Here is a 15,506-nt window from a genome sequence, read left to right as displayed (position 1 = left end):
CCCCTAATTACAGGTGAGATGTGAACTCCTAATTACAGGTGAACTGTGAACTCCTAATTACAGGTGAGCTGTGAACTTCTAATTACAGGTGAACTGTGAACTCCTAATTACAGGTGAGCTGTGAACTCCTAATTACAGGTGAGCTGTGTACTCCTAATTACAGGTGAGCTGTGTACTCCTAATTACAGGTGAGCTGTGAACTCCTAATTACAGGTGAGCTGTGAACCCATAATTACAGGTGAGATGTGAACTCCTAATTACAGGTGAGCTGTGAACCCCTAATTACAGGTGAGATGTGAACCTCTAATCACAGGTGAACTGTGAACTCCTAATTACAGGTGAGCTGTGAACTCCTAATTACAGGTGAGCTATGAACCCCTAATTACAGGTGAGATGTGAACTCCTAATTACAGGTGAACTGTGAACTCCTAATTACAGATGAGATGTGAACCCGTAATTACAGGTGAGATGTGAACCCCTAATTACAGGTGAACTGTGAACTCCTAATTACAGGTGAGCTGTGAACTCCTAATTAGAGGTGAACTGTGAACTCCTAATTACAGGTGAGCTGTGAACTTCTAATTACAGGTGAACTGTGAACTCCTAATTACAGGTGAGCTGTGAACTCCTAATTAAAGGTGAGCTGTGAACTTCTAATTACAGGTGAACTGTGAACTCCTAATTACAGGTGAGCTGTGAACTCCTAATTACAGGTGAGCTGTGAACTCCTAATTACAGGTGAGCTGTGAACCCATAATTACAGGTGAGATGTGAACTCCTAATTACAGGTGAGATGTGAACCCCTAATTACAGGTGAGATGTGAACTCCTAATTACAGGTGAGATGTGAACTCCTAATTACAGGTGAGCTGTGAACTCATAATTACAGGTGAACTGTGAATTCCTAATTACAGGTGAGATGTGAACTCCTAATTACAGGTGAGATGTGAACTCCTAATTACAGGTGAGATGAGAACCCCTAATTACAGGTGAGATGTGAACTCCTAATTACAGGTGAACTGTGAACTACTAATTACAGGTGAGATGTGAACCCCTAATTACAAGTGAGATGTGAACCCCTAATTACAGGTGAACTGTGAACTCCTAATTACAGGTGAAATGTGAACTCCTAATTACAGGTGAGATGTGAACCCCTAATTACAGGTGAGATGTGAATTCCTAATTACAGGTGAGAACCCCTAATTACAGGTGATGTGAACCCCTAATTACAGGTGAGATGTGAATTCCTAATTACAGGTGAGCTGTGAACTCCTAATTACAGGTGAGATGTGAACCCCTAATTACAGGTGAGATGTGAACCCCTAATTACAGGGGAGCTGTGAACCCCTAATTACAGGTGAGATGTGAACTCCTAATTACAGGTGAGATGTGAACCCCTAATTACAGGTGAGATGTGAACCCCTAATTACAGGTGAGCTGTGAACTCCTAATTACAGGTGAGCTGTGAACTCCTAATTACAGGTGAGATGTGAACTCCTAATTACAGGTGAGATGTGAACCCCTAATTACAGGTGAGATGTGAACTCCTAATTACAGGTGAACTGTGAACTACTAATTACAGGTGAGATGTGAACCCCTAATTACAAGTGAGATGTGAACCCCTAATTACAGGTGAACTGTGAACTCCTAATTACAGGTGAAATGTGAACTCCTAATTACAGGTGAGATGTGAACCCCTAATTACAGGTGAGATGTGAATTCCTAATTACAGGTGAGCTGTGAACCCCTAATTACAGGTGAGATGTGAACCCCTAATTACAGGTGAGATGTGAATTCCTAATTACAGGTGAGCTGTGAACTCCTAATTACAGGTGAGATGTGAACCCCTAATTACAGGTGAGATGTGAACCCCTAATTACAGGGGAGCTGTGAACCCCTAATTACAGGTGAGATGTGAACTCCTAATTACAGGTGAGATGTGAACCCCTAATTACAGGTGAGATGTGAACCCCTAATTACAGGTGAGCTGTGAACTCCTAATTACAGGTGAGCTGTGAACTCCTAATTACAGGTGAGATGTGAACTCCTAATTACAGGTGAGATGTGAACTTCTAATTACAGGTGAACTGTGAAGTCCTAATTACAGGTGAGCTGTGAACTCCTAATTACAGGTGAGCTGTGAACCCATAATTACAGGTGAGATGTGAACTCCTAATTACAGGTGAGATGTGAACCCCTAATTACAGGTGAGATGTGAACCTCTAATTACAGGTGAACTGTGAACTCCTAATTACAGGTGAGCTGTGAACTCCTAATTACAGGTGAGCTGTGAACCCCTAATTACAGGTGAGATGTGATCATCTAATTACAGGTGAACTGTGAACTCCTAATTACAGGTGAGATGTGAACCCCTAATTACAGGTGAGATGTGAACCCCTAATTACAGGTGAACTGTGAACTCCTAATTACAGGTGAACTGTGAACTCCTAATTACAGGTGAGATGTGAACCCATAATTACAGGTGAGCTGTCAACTCCTAATTACAGGTGAGCTGTGAACCCCTAATTACAGGTGAACTGTGAATTCCTAATTACAGGTGAGATGTGAACTCCTAATTACAGGTGAGATGTGAACCCCTAATTACAGGTGAGATGTGAACTCCTAATTACAGGTGAACTGTGAACTCCTAATTACAGGTGAGATGGGAACCCCTAATTACAGGTGAGATGTGAACCCCTAATTACAGGTGAACTGTGAACTCCTAATTACAGGTGAGCTGTGAACTCCTAATTACAGGTGAACTGTGAACTCCTAATTACAGGTGAGCTGTGAACTTCTAATTACAGGTGAACTATGAACTCCTAATTACAGGTGAGCTGTGAACTCCTAATTACAGGTGAGCTGTGAACTCCTAATTACAGGTGAGCTGTGAACCCATAATTACAGGTGAGATGTGAACTCCTAATTACAGGTGAGATGTGAACCCCTAATTACAGGTGAACTGTGAACTCCTAATTACAGGTGAGCTGTGAACTCCTAATTACAGGTGAGCTGTGAACCCCTAATTACAGGTGAGATGTGAAGTCCTAATTACAGGTGAACTGTGAACTCCTAATTACAGGTGAGATGTGAACCCCTAATTACAGGTGAGATGTGAACCCCTAATTACAGGTGAACTGTGAACTCCTAATTACAGGTGAACTGTGAACTCCTAATTACAGGTGAGATGTGAACCCATAATTACAGGTGAGCTGTGAACTCCTAATTACAGGTGAGCTGTGAACCCCTAATTACAGGTGAACTGTGAATTCCTAATTACAGGTGAGATGTGAACTCCTAATTACAGGTGAGATGTGAACCCCTAATTACAGGTGAGATGTGAACTCCTAATTACAGGTGAGCTGTGAATTCCTAATTACAGGTGAGCTGTGAACTCCTAATTACAGGTGAGATGTGAACTCCTAATTACAGGTGAGATGTGAACTCCTTATTACAGGTGAGCTGTGAACTCATAATTACAGGTGAACTGTGAATTCCTAATTACAGGTGAGATGTGAACTCCTAATTACAGGTGAGATGTGAACTCCTAATTACAGGTGAGATGTGAACCCCTAATTGCAGGTGAGATGTGAACTCCTAATTACAGGTGAACTGTGAACTCCTAATTACAGGTGAGATGTGAACCCCTAATTACAGGTGAACTGTGAACTCCTAATTACAGGTGAGCTGTGAACTCCTAATTACAGGTGAGCTGTGAACTCCTAATTACAGGTGAGCTGTGAACTCCTAATTACAGGTGAGCTGTGAACCCATAATTACAGGTGAGATGTGAACTCCTAATTACAGGTGAGATGTGAACCCCTAATTACAGGTGAGATGTGAACCTCTAATTACAGGTGAACTGTGAACTCCTAATTACAGGTGAGCTGTGAACTCCTAATTACAGGTGAGCTGTGAACCCCTAATTACAGGTGAGATGTGAACTCCTAATTACAGGTGAACTGTGAACTCCTAATTACAGGTGAGATGTGAACCCCTAATTACAGGTGAACTGTGAACTCCTAATTACAGGTGAGCTGTGAACTCCTAATTACAGGTGAGCTGTGAACTCCTAATTACAGGTGAGCTGTGAACTCCTAATTACAGGTGAGCTGTGAACCCATAATTACAGGTGAGATGTGAACTCCTAATTACAGGTGAGATGTGAACCCCTAATTACAGGTGAGATGTGAACCTCTAATTACAGGTGAACTGTGAACTCCTAATTACAGGTGAGCTGTGAACTCCTAATTACAGGTGAGCTGTGAACCCCTAATTACAGGTGAGATGTGAACTCCTAATTACAGGTGAACTGTGAACTCCTAATTACAGGTGTGATGTGAACCCCTAATTACAGGTGAGATGTGAACCCCTAATTACAGGTGAACTGTGAACTCCTAATTCCTTGTGAACTGTGAACTCCTAATTACAGGTGAGATGTGAACCCATAATTACAGGTGAGCTGTGAACTCCTAATTACAGGTGAGCTGTGAACCCCAAATTACAGGTGAACTGTGAATTCCTAATTACAGGTGAGATGTGAACTCCTAATTACAGGTGAGATGTGAACCCCTAATTACAGGTGAGATGTGAACCTCTAATTACAGGTGAACTGTGAACTCCTAATTACAGGTGAGCTGTGAACTCCTAATTACAGGTGAGCTGTGAACCCCTAATTACAGGTGAGATGTGAACTCCTAATTACAGGTGAACTGTGAACTCCTAATTACAGGTGAGATGTGAACCCCTAATTACAGGTGAGATGTGAACCCCTAATTACAGGTGAACTGTGAACTCCTAATTACAGGTGAGCTGTGAACTCCTAATTACAGGTGAACTGTGAACTCCTAATTACAGGTGAGCTGTGAACTTCTAATTACAGGTGAACTGTGAACTCCTAATTACAGGTGAGCTGTGAACTCCTAATTACAGGTGAGCTGTGAACTCCTAATTACAGGTGAGCTGTGAACCCATAATTACAGGTGAGATGTGAACTCCTAATTACAGGTGAGATGTGAACCCCTAATTACAGGTGAACTGTGAACTCCTAATTACAGGTGAGCTGTGAACTCCTAATTACAGGTGAGCTGTGAACCCCTAATTACAGGTGAGATGTGAAGTCCTAATTACAGGTGAACTGTGAACTCCTTATTACAGGTGAGATGTGAACCCCTAATTACAGGTGAGATGTGAACCCCTAATTACAGGTGAACTGTGAACTCCTAATTACAGGTGAACTGTGAACTCCTAATTACAGGTGAGATGTGAACCCATAATTACAGGTGAGCTGTGAACTCCTAATTACAGGTGAGCTGTGAACCCCTAATTACAGGTGAACTGTGAATTCCTAATTACAGGTGAGATGTGAACTCCTAATTACAGGTGAGATGTGAACCCCTAATTACAGGTGAGATGTGAACTCCTAATTATAGGTGAGCTGTGAATTCCTAATTACAGGTGAGCTGTGAACTCCTAATTACAGGTGAGATGTGAACTCCTAATTACAGGTGAGATGTGAACTCCTTATTACAGGTGAGCTGTGAACTCATAATTACAGGTGAACTGTGAATTCCTAATTACAGGTGAGATGTGAACTCCTAATTACAGGTGAGATGTGAACTCCTAATTACAGGTGAGATGTGAACCCCTAATTGCAGGTGAGATGTGAACTCCTAATTACAGGTGAACTGTGAACTCCTAATTACAGGTGAGATGTGAACCCCTAATTACAGGTGAACTGTGAACTCCTAATTACAGGTGAGCCGTGAACTCCTAATTACAGGTGAACTGTGAACTCCTAATTACAGGTGAGCTGTGAACTTCTAATTACAGGTGAACTGTGAACTCCTAATTACAGGTGAGCTGTGAACTCCTAATTACAGGTGAGCTGTGAACTCCTAATTACAGGTGAGCTGTGAACCCATAATTACAGGTGAGATGTGAACTCCGAATTACAGGTGAGATGTGAACCCCTAATTACAGGTGAGATGTGAACCCCTAATTACAGGTGAGCTGTGAACCCCTAATTACAGGTGAGATGTGAACCCCTAATTACAGGTGAACTGTGAACTCCTAATTACAGGTGAGCTGTGAACTCCTAATTACAGGTGAACTGTGAACTCCTAATTACAGGTGAGCTGTGAACTTCTAATTACAGGTGAACTGTGAACTCCTAATTACAGGTGAGCTGTGAACTCCTAATTACAGGTGAGCTGTGAACTTCTAATTACAGGTGAACTGTGAACCCCTAATTACAGGTGAGCTGTGAACCCCTAATTACAGGTGAGATGTGAACCTCTAATTACAGGTGAACTGTGAACTCCTAATTACAGGTGAGCTGTGAACTCCTAATTACAGGTGAGCTGTGAACCCCTAATTACAGGTGAGATGTGAACCCCTAATTACAGGTGAACTGTGAACTCCTAATTACAGGTGAGCTGTGAACTCCTAATTACAGCTGAGCTGTGAACTCCTAATTACAGGTGAGCTGTGAACTCCTAATTACAGGTGAGCTGTGAACTCCTAATTACAGGTGAACTGTGAACCCCTAATTACAGGTGAGATGTGAACTCCTAATTACAGGTGAACTGTGAACTCCTAATTACAGGTGAGCTGTGAACTTCTAATTACAGGTGAACTGTGAACTCCTAATTACAGGTGAGCTGTGAACTCCTAATTACAGGTGAGCTGTGAACTCCTAATTACAGGTGAGCTGTGAACCCATAATTACAGGTGAGATGTGAACTCCGAATTACAGGTGAGATGTGAACCCCTAATTACAGGTGAGATGTGAACCCCTAATTACAGGTGAGCTGTGAACCCCTAATTACAGGTGAACTGTGAACTCCTAATTACAGGTGAGCTGTGAACTCCTAATTACAGGTGAACTGTGAACTCCTAATTACAGGTGAGCTGTGAACTCCTAATTACAGGTGAACTGTGAACTCCTAATTACAGGTGAGCTGTGAACTCCTAATTACAGGTGAGCTGTGAACTTCTAATTACAGGTGAACTGTGAACCCCTAATTACAGGTGAGCTGTGAACCCCTAATTACAGGTGAGATGTGAACCTCTAATTACAGGTGAACTGTGAACTCCTAATTACAGGTGAACTGTGAACTCCTAATTACAGGTGAGCTGTGAACCCCTAATTACAGGTGAGATGTGAACCCCTAATTACAGGTGAACTGTGAACTCCTAATTACAGGTGAGCTGTGAACTCCTAATTACAGCTGAGCTGTGAACTCCTAATTACAGGTGAGCTGTGAACTCCTAATTACAGGTGAGCTGTGAACTCCTAATTACAGGTGAACTGTGAACCCCTAATTACAGGTGAGATGTGAACTCCTAATTACAGGTGAGCTGTGAACATCTAATTACAGGTGAGATGTGAACTCCTAATTAAAGGTGAGCTGTGAACTCCTAATTACAGGTGAGCTGTGAACTCCTAATTACAGGTGAGATGTGAACTCCTAATTACAGGTGAACTGTGAACTCATAAATACAGGTGAGATGTGAACTCCTAATTACAGGTGAACTGTGAACTCCTAATTACAGGTGAGCTGTGAACTCCTAATTACAGGTGAACTGTGAACTCCTAATTACAGGTGAGCTGTGAACTTCTAATTACAGGTGAACTGTGAACTCCTAATTACAGGTGAGCTGTGAACTCCTAATTACAGGTGAGCTGTGAACTCCTAATTACAGGTGAGCTGTGAACCTGTAATTACAGGTGAGCTGTGAACCCCTAATTACAGCTGAGCTGTGAACCCCTAATTACAGGTGAGATGTGAACTCCTAATTACAGGTGAGATGTGAACTCCTAATTGCAGGTGAGATGTGAACTCATAATTACAGGTGAACTGTGAACTCATAATTACAGGTGAGATGTGAACCTGTAATTACAGGTGAGCTGTGAACTCCTAATTACAGGTGAGATGTGAACCCCTAATTACAGGTGAGATGTGAACTCCTAATTACAGGTGAACTGTGAACTCCTAATTACAGGTGAGATGTGAACCCCTAATTACAGGTGAGCTGTGAACCCCTAATTACAGGTGAACTGTGAACTCCTAATTACCGGTGAGCTGTGAACTCCTAATTACAGGTGAACTGTGAACTCCTAATTACAGGTGAGCTGTGAACTTCTAATTACAGGTGAACTGTGAACTCCTAATTACAGGTGAGCTGTGAACTCCTAATTACAGGTGAGCTGTGAACTCCTAATTACAGGTGAGCTGTGAACCCATAATTACAGGTGAGATGTGAACTCCTAATTACAGGTGAGATGTGAATCCCTAATTACAGGTGAGCTGTGAACCCCTAATTACAGGTGAGATGTGAACCTCTAATCACAGGTGAACTGTGAACTCCTAATTACAGGTGAGCTGTGAACTCCTAATTACAGGTGAGCTGTGAACCCCTAATTACAGGTGAGATGTGAACTCCTAATTACAGGTGAACTGTGAACTCCTAATTACAGATGAGATGTGAACCCCTAATTACAGGTGAGATGTGAACCCCTAATTACAGGTGAACTGTGAACTCCTAATTACAGGTGAGCTGTGAACTCCTAATTACAGGTGAGCTGTGAACTTCTAATTACAGGTGAACTGTGAACTCCTAATTACAGGTGAGCTGTGAACTCCTAATTACAGGTGAGCTGTGAACTCCTAATTACAGGTGAGCTGTGAACCCATAATTACAGGTGAGATGTGAACTCCTAATTACAGGTGAGATGTGAACCCCTAATTACAGGTGAGCTGTGAACCCCTAATTACAAGTGAGATGTGAACCTCTAATTACAGGTGAACTGTGAACTCCTAATTACAGGTGAGCTGTGAACTCCTAATTACAGGTGAGCTGTGAACCCCTAATTACAGGTGAGATGTGAACCCCTAATTACAGGTGAACTGTGAACTCCTAATTACAGGTGAGATGTGAACCCCTAATTACAGGTGAGATGTGAACCCCTAATTACAGGTGAACTGTGAACTCCTAATTACAGGTGAACTGTGAACTCCTAATTACAGGTGAGATGTGAACCCATAATTACAGTGGAGCTGTGAACTCCTAATTACAGGTGAGCTGTGAACCCCTAATTACAGGTGAGCTGTGAACTCCTAATTACAGGTGAGCTGTGAACTCCTAATTACAGGTGAGCTGTGAACTCCTAATTACAGGTGAGCTGTGAACCCATAATTACAGGTGAGATGTGAACTCCTAATTACAGGTGAGATGTGAATCCCTAATTACAGGTGAGCTGTGAACCCCTAATTACAGGTGAGATGTGAACCTCTAATCACAGGTGAACTGTGAACTCCTAATTACAGGTGAGCTGTGAACTCCTAATTACAGGTGAGCTGTGAACCCCTAATTACAGGTGAGATGTGAACTCCTAATTACAGGTGAACTGTGAACTCCTAATTACAGATGAGATGTGAACCCCTAATTACAGGTGAGATGTGAACCCCTAATTACAGGTGAACTGTGAACTCCTAATTACAGGTGAGCTGTGAACTCCTAATTACAGGTGAGCTGTGAACTTCTAATTACAGGTGAACTGTGAACTCCTAATTACAGGTGAGCTGTGAACTCCTAATTACAGGTGAGCTGTGAACTCCTAATTACAGGTGAGCTGTGAACCCATAATTACAGGTGAGATGTGAACTCCTAATTACAGGTGAGATGTGAACCCCTAATTACAGGTGAGCTGTGAACCCTAATTACAGGTGAGATGTGAACCTCTAATTACAGGTGAACTGTGAACTCCTAATTACAGGTGAGCTGTGAACTCCTAATTACAGGTGAGCTGTGAACCCCTAATTACAGGTGAGATGTGAACCCCTAATTACAGGTGAACTGTGAACTCCTAATTACAGGTGAGATGTGAACCCCTAATTACAGGTGAGATGTGAACCCCTAATTACAGGTGAACTGTGAACTCCTAATTACAGGTGAACTGTGAACTCCTAATTACAGGTGAGATGTGAACCCATAATTACAGTGGAGCTGTGAACTCCTAATTACAGGTGAGCTGTGAACCCCTAATTACAGGTGAACTGTGAATTCCTAATTACAGGTGAGATGTGAACTCCTAATTACAGGCGAGATGTGAACCCCTAATTACAGGTGAGATGTGAACTCCTAATTACAGGTGAGCTGTGAACTCATAATTACAGGTGAACTGTGAATTCCTAATTACAGGTGAGATGTGAACTCCTAATTACAGGTGAGATGTGAACTCCTGATTACAGGTGAGATGTGAACCCCTAATTACAGGTGAGATGTGGACTCCTAATTACAGGTGAACTGTGAACTCCTAATTACAGGTGAGATGTGAACCCCTAATTACAGGTGAGATGTGAACCCCTAATTACAGGTGAACTGTGAACTCCTAATTACAGGTGAAATGTGAACTCCTAATTACAGGTGAGCTGTGAACTCATAATTACAGGTGAACTGTGAATTCCTAATTACAGGTGAGATGTGAACTCCTAATTACAGGTGAGATGTGAACTCCTAATTACAGGTGAGATGTGAACCCCTAATTACAGGTGAGATGTGAACTCCTAATTACAGGTGAACTGTGAACTCCTAATTACAGGTGAGATGTGAACCCCTAATTACAGGTGAGATGTGAACCCCTAAGTACAGGTGAACTGTGAACTCCTAATTACAGGTGAGCCGTGAACTCCTAATTACAGGTGAACTGTGAACTCCTAATTACAGGTGAGCTGTGAACTTCTAATTACAGGTGAACTGTGAACTCCTAATTACAGGTGAGCTGTGAACTCCTAATTACAGGTGAGCTGTGAACTCCTAATTACAGGTGAGCTGTGAACCCATAATTACAGGTGAGATGTGAACTCCTAATCACAGGTGAGATGTGAACCCCTAATTACAGGTGAGCTGTGAACTCCTAATTACAGGTGAGCTGTGAACCCATAATTACAGGTGAGATGTGAACTCCTAATTACATGTGAGATGTGAACCCCCAATTACAGGTGAGCTGTGAACCCCTAATTACAGGTGAGATGTGAACCCCTAATTACAGGTGAACTGTGAACTCCTAATTACAGGTGAGCTGTGAACTCCTAATTACAGGTGAACTGTGAACTCCTAATTACAGGTGAGCTGTGAACTTCTAATTACAGGTGAACTGTGAACTCCTAATTACAGGTGAGATGTGAACCCCTAATTACAGGTGAGCTGTGAACCCCTAATTACAGGTGAGATGTGAACCTCTAATTACAGCTGAACTGTGAACTCCTAATTACAGGTGAGCTGTGAACTCCTAATTACAGGTGAGCTGTGAACCCCTAATTACAGGTGAGATGTGAACTCCTAATTACAGGTGAACTGTGAACTCCTAATTACAGGTGAGATGTGAACCCCTAATTACAGGTGAACTGTGAACTCCTAATTACAGGTGAGCTGTGAACTCCTAATTACAGGTGAGCTGTGAACTCCTAATTACAGGTGAGCTGTGAACTCCTAATTACAGGTGAGCTGTGAACTCCTAATTACAGGTGAACTGTGAACCCCTAATTACAGGTGAGATGTGAACTCCTAATTACAGGTGAGCTGTGAACCTCTAATTACAGGTGAGATGTGAACTACTAATTACAGGTGAGATGTGAACTCCTAATTACAGGTGAGCTGTGAACTCCTAATTACAGGTGAGATGTGAACTCCTAATTACAGGTGAACTGTGAACTCATAAATACAGGTGAGATGTGAACTCCTAATTACAGGTGAAATGTGAACTCCTAATTACAGGTGAGCTGTGAACTCCTAATTACAGGTGAACTGTGAACTCCTAATTACAGGTGAGCTGTGAACTCCTAATTACAGGTGAACTGTGAACTCCTAATTACAGGTGAGCTGTGAACTCCTAATTACAGGTGAGCTGTGAACTCCTAATTACAGGTGAGCTGTGAACCTGTAATTACAGGTGAGCTGTGAACCCCTAATTACAGGTGAGCTGTGAACCCTAATTACAGGTGAGATGTGAACTCCTAATTACAGGTGAGATGTGAACTCATAATTACAGGTGAACTGTGAACTCATAATTACATGTGAGATGTGAACTCCTAATTACAGGTGAGCTGTGAACTCCTAATTACAGGTGAACTGTGAACTCCTAATTACAGGTGAGCTGTGAACTTCTAATTACAGGTGAACTGTGAACCCCTAAATACAAGTGAGCTGTGAATTCCTAATTACAGGTGAGATGTGAACCCCTAAATACACGTGAACTGTGAACTCATAATTACAGGTGAGCTGTGAACTCCTAATTACAGGTGAGCTGTGAACCCCTAATTACAGGTGAGCTGTGAACTCCTAATTACAGGTGAGCTGTGAACCTCTAATTACAGGTGAGCTGTGAACTCCTAATTACAGGTGAGCTGTGAACTCCTAATTACAGGTGAGCTGTGAACTCCTAATTACAGGTGAGCTGTGAACTCCTAATTACAGGTGAGATGTGAACTCCTAATTACAGGTGAGCTGTGAACTCCTAATTACAGGTGAGCTGTGAACTCCTAATTACAGGTGAACTGTGAACCCCTAATTACAGGTGAGATGTGAACTCCTAATTACAGGTGAGCTGTGAACCTCTAATTACAGGTGAGATGTGAACTACTAATTACAGGTGAGATGTGAACTCCTAATTACAGGTGAGCTGTGAACTCCTAATTACAGGTGAGATGTGAACTCCTAATTACAGGTGAACTGTGAACTCATAAATACAGGTGAGATGTGAACTCCTAATTACAGGTGAAATGTGAACTCCTAATTACAGGTGAGCTGTGAACTCCTAATTACAGGTGAACTGTGAACTCCTAATTACAGGTGAGCTGTGAACTTCTAATTACAGGTGAACTGTGAACTCCTAATTACAGGTGAGCTGTGAACTCCTAATTACAGGTGAGCTGTGAACTCCTAATTACAGGTGAGCTGTGAACCTGTAATTACAGGTGAGCTGTGAACCCCTAATTACAGGTGAGCTGTGAACCCCTAATTACAGGTGAGATGTGAACTCCTAATTACAGGTGAGATGTGAACTCATAATTACAGGTGAACTGTGAACTCATAATTACATGTGAGATGTGAACTCCTAATTACAGGTGAGCTGTGAACTCCTAATTACAGGTGAACTGTGAACTCCTAATTACAGGTGAGCTGTGAACTTCTAATTACAGGTGAACTGTGAACCCCTAAATACAAGTGAGCTGTGAATTCCTAATTACAGGTGAGATGTGAACCCCTAAATACACGTGAACTGTGAACTCATAATTACAGGTGAGCTGTGAACTCCTAATTACAGGTGAGCTGTGAACTCCTAATTACAGGTGAGCTGTGAACCTCTAATTACAGGTGAGCTGTGAACTCCTAATTACAGGTGAGCTGTGAACTCCTAATTACAGGTGAGCTGTGAACTCCTAATTACAGGTGAGCTGTGAACTCCTAATTACAGGTGAGCTGTGAACTCCTAATTACAGGTGAGATGTGAACTCCTAATTACAGGTGAGCTGTGAACTCCTAATTACAGGTGAACTGTGAACTCCTAATTACAGGTGAGCTGTGAACTCCTAATTACAGGTGAGATGTGAACTCCTAATTACAGGTGAGTTGTGAACTCCTAATTACAGGTGAACTGTGAACTCCTAATTACAGGTGAGCTGTGAACTCCTAATTACAGGTGAGATGTGAACCCCTAATTACAGGTGAGCTGTGAACTCCTAATTACAGGTGAGATGTGAACTCCTAATTACAGGTGAACTATGAACCCCTAAATAGGGATATGTCAACTCTGTTAGCAGAAAGTTTGCCAAATCTGCCAATTGCAACAATTGATTTCCTTCCAGAAAGGCTTTATAGAAGACTTAGCTTTCCACTCATGTTCCAGGTAATTCGGGGGGATTGCATCCATTGCCATGGGCTTCAGTTATCGCTGCAATCCCATCTTAGGCTGCATGAAAGGGCACGTCGAACCAGGAATAATAATGAATAGGGCGAAGTGCCATTCAGTCTAGGTCCACAGGGGCCTAGCGGTATACAGGCTCCACAGCCATGTCAACTCCCCCGATCTGACACTCAGAGTGACATGACTATATCTCATTATCTCCACTGTAAGACCTGTGAAAAATATCAGGATACATGTCTTTGATACATGCAGCTTTAAAAATTCAATTTGCTCTGTCTTTGTAAGACATCATGCACCTGCTGTCTTCAGCTGTGAAGGCACAATAGCCTGTTCAGAGCATTGGAGTTAGTGTTAGAACACCAACCAAAAGGTTGCCGGTTCAACTCTCCAAGCTGACTAGGTGAAAATCTGTCAATGTGCCCTTGAGCAAGGCATATCTCTATCCACTCTTGCTAGTTGCTCTGGATAAGAGCGCATGTAGTGAAGGTTTTAGCGTAGAATCTATTGGTGTCCATTTGCTGCTTGGAAAGTCTTTGACAAAGAAGTTCAACTTAGTACAGTGTGATTTGCATGTGAATGTCAGAGACCAAGCTCAGGAGAACTGAAGGAATGGATACGAGGAGAAGTAGGTGAAGCAGTGGAGTAATGGAGCAAGCCCACTGCTTGGCTTGCTTTGAACTGTTCAGCTGCCAAGTTCTCATTACATCCATTCAGATGAAGGAAATGAAACAAGGAGAGGAAGCTACTTTAGACTATTTAATTCAGCTCATAAAATGACACAGCCTAAATACTTCCCAGAAGCACATAGTCAGTCCTCTCTCTCTCTCTCTCTCTCTCTCTCTCTCTCTCTCTCTCTCTCTCTCTTCACTAGTTTACCTTTTCTTGTGGGAACAGGTCACAAATCTTGCTGCTGCTGTGATAGCACACTGGTATTTCACCTAATAGATATGGGAAAGGGCTCCGGGCAGCCGAGCGGAAATGGAGGAAAACTCGCCTCCCTGCGGACCTGGCATCCTTTCACTCCCTCCTCTCTACATTTTCCTCCTCTGTCTCTGCTGCTAAAGCCACTTTCTACCATTCTAAGTTCCAAGCATCTGCCTCTAACCCTAGGAAGCTCTTTGCCACCTTCTCCTCCCTCCTGAATCCTCCCCCCTCCCTCCTCCCTCTCTGCAGATGACTTCGTCAACCATTTTGAAAAGAAGGTCGATGACATCCGATCCTCGTTTGCTAAGTCAAACGACACCGCTGGTTCTGCTCACACTGCCCTACCCTATGCTCTGACCTCTTTCTCCCCTCTCTCTCCAGATGAAATCTCGCGTCTTGTGACGGCCGGCCGCCCAACAACCTGCCCGCTTGACCCTATCCCCTCCTCTCTTCTCCAGACCATTTCCGGAGACCTTCTCCCTTACCTCACCTCGCTCATCAACTCATCCCTGACCGCTGGCTACGTCCCTCCCGTCTTCAAGAGAGCGAGAGTTGCACCCCTTCTGAAAAAAACCTACACTCGATCCCTCCGATGTCAACAACTACAGACCAGTATCCCTTCTCTCTTTTCTCTCCAAAACTCTTGAGCGTGC

General features: G+C 42.7%; 1 long non-coding RNA gene across 2 annotated transcripts; it reads left to right on the top strand.

Annotated features, from left to right (window-relative positions):
* Positions 1–2,373: 2,373 nt before the first annotated feature.
* LOC127911503 (uncharacterized) lies at positions 2,374–12,749 on the top strand. 2 transcript variants are annotated; one of them, XR_008078764.1, is made up of 3 exons: positions 2,374–2,431; positions 10,681–10,830; positions 12,505–12,749. It is a non-coding gene; the product is annotated as an uncharacterized LOC127911503 (long non-coding RNA). The 2 variants fall into 2 exon arrangements; XR_008078763.1 differs by lacking the exon at positions 2,374–2,431 and adding an exon at positions 4,643–4,806.
* Positions 12,750–15,506: the final 2,757 nt, after the last annotated feature.

Source organism: Oncorhynchus keta, chromosome 24 (assembly GCF_023373465.1).
Source record: "Oncorhynchus keta strain PuntledgeMale-10-30-2019 chromosome 24, Oket_V2, whole genome shotgun sequence".
NCBI classification, from domain to species: domain Eukaryota; kingdom Metazoa; phylum Chordata; class Actinopteri; order Salmoniformes; family Salmonidae; genus Oncorhynchus; species Oncorhynchus keta.
This window is presented reverse-complemented; position numbering and strand designations above follow the sequence as displayed.